The sequence below is a fragment of the Aquila chrysaetos genome, chromosome 17 (assembly GCF_900496995.4).
Source record: "Aquila chrysaetos chrysaetos chromosome 17, bAquChr1.4, whole genome shotgun sequence".
Classification (NCBI taxonomy): domain Eukaryota; kingdom Metazoa; phylum Chordata; class Aves; order Accipitriformes; family Accipitridae; genus Aquila; species Aquila chrysaetos.
In genome coordinates, this window is record NC_044020.1 from 21,106,770 (window position 1) to 21,108,803 (window position 2,034).

Consider the following 2,034-nt stretch of genomic DNA (forward strand, 5'->3'; position numbering starts at 1 on the left):
GGAGGGGAGAAAGCTTTAAACAAGATTTGAAGAATTCTTCCCTTTGAGGCACTAGGAGAGAAATATTTTGTGAGTTAGGGGCCAGGACTAGCTGGTCAGATCCTAAAGCAGGACTACTTAAGCAATGGCTCCAGCACAGCTGCAAGGCAAACCAATTTTGATTGGGCTTTGCCAAAGTGTGGTGCAAGAACAAATAATAAAGGGCGGCTAGCTGCAAGGAGGAACTGGGAACTATGAGCGCTCTCTCCTCTTCATGCACATCCAAGGTGGGAGACGATCTCATCAGAAATTGTGTAACTCTGCCCCTAGGTTTCCAGGCAGGGACTGTAGGGGATCTGGTCCCAAGATGTTCTGTTCTGCTTTATAGTTTTAAGGTCTGTTCTGAGGCTTTAAGAAAATTGGCGCTGCCATTGCTGCCAGCAGAAGCAGAGCTGCCTAGTCAAGGTTGGTCTGCTGAGGTATTCATGGTCAGCAGGAGGGGAAACACCTCTTGGCCCTCTGTGAGAGTAGAGGTGCATGATTCAGTACTGATTTATGGGGATGGCTAAAGGACTTGATAACAAGACTCAGAAGATGCTCAGTGAGGCCACAAGAGATCAAAAGTGTGTAAATCAGGAATCGTGACAACCTAGAGGCAACAAAACAAGACTGTGGGAACACCGCGTTCCTGGGAATATCCATTATTTAAACTCTCCTCTTAATTTGGCTTGCAGGGAGACAAGGACAGTTGAAAACAGCTCTGCTGAACTCTTGATGGGACTCTGCCTGCATTATGATGTTGAAGTTTGGCCTTGTCGTGTAAAGCAGTTAGAATATATTTCTACTCCCATTCCTGCCCAATCTGGTTCTGGAAGTTGGTGCTGTGGGAACTATGATACTTTGTGCAAAGAAGTTAGCATACTGGGAACAAAAAGGTTAACCTCTTCAAATTTCAGAATGACTCTAAAAATGACCAGCCTCTGTTCTAACATTTGAGGACCAAAGATCCCAAGAGAAATGATAACACTGTGATGATTAGCAGGGAGTAAAAGGTAAACACCATGGCTTGCTTTGCTCTGAGGCCAACTTTTTTGTAGTTTCTGCGACCACACTGAGGTCTCACAGTGGCTGACTGGACTCATCTTTGTACATAGACCATTGGATTTACTTCCTAACATTGCAAACTCAGTGTTATATTTTTATATGCAGTCTAGAACATAGAAATAATTGGTATCAGTAATGTTGGAATGTTACATACTACTAAGCTGGAAAAAAAGAAAGGGAGCAACAGAAAGCCTTCTTTTGCTATAATTTTCATAGTCCGTTGCTGCTATTCCTTCTATGTTGTGCATGAAAGCTGTTTCACTCCCAGCTGACATTCATGGAAAGGTAATGCTGTCCTCAGCTTCATAGCTGAGTAAAACTCAGTTTCCTCCTCTGTACATGACATCAGAACTGGTGCTTACTGGGGCAGTGCATTCACCAGTGAAAAGGGATCAAAATAAAGCAGCTTCAGTTCAAGTTGAAACTTATAGCTTCAAGCAGGACAATGTAGAGGCAGAAAGTTGAAAAAGTGAGCTCTGCCGTGTCCTCTCTCCCCCTGAGATGAGGGATGTCTGCCCTGGTCCAGACATCCCTCACTGCAGCAATATCAGCATACTCTTAGTGTAAACAGGGAGTCAAGTCCACTGGTACTGACAAGCCAGTGATTTTAGGCTTCTGCAACTCTGGGGGAATTGCTCTAGCTGGAGAGGGGTGAAAATGAGGGCAGAGTCAGGTCCAAAACATTTGCCCTGGCTGGAAGCAGAAACCAGGCCTTCAGCATTTTGTTCAAGCTACACGGTAAAATCCTTCAGTGCAGCCTATTCCAAATGCACGACACTCTGCAGAAATGAGACTGGGCATGCCTGCCAGGAGCCTTGAGGCGGATGCTCTCTCCCATTTACCAAGGCACTGCATCATCTCCTAGGCTGAACCATGTTGCTGCCAGTATTTACAGATTCACTGAGATGCATCAAAGTACCCCCAGCAGAGCCACTGAACTGAACTGCACAG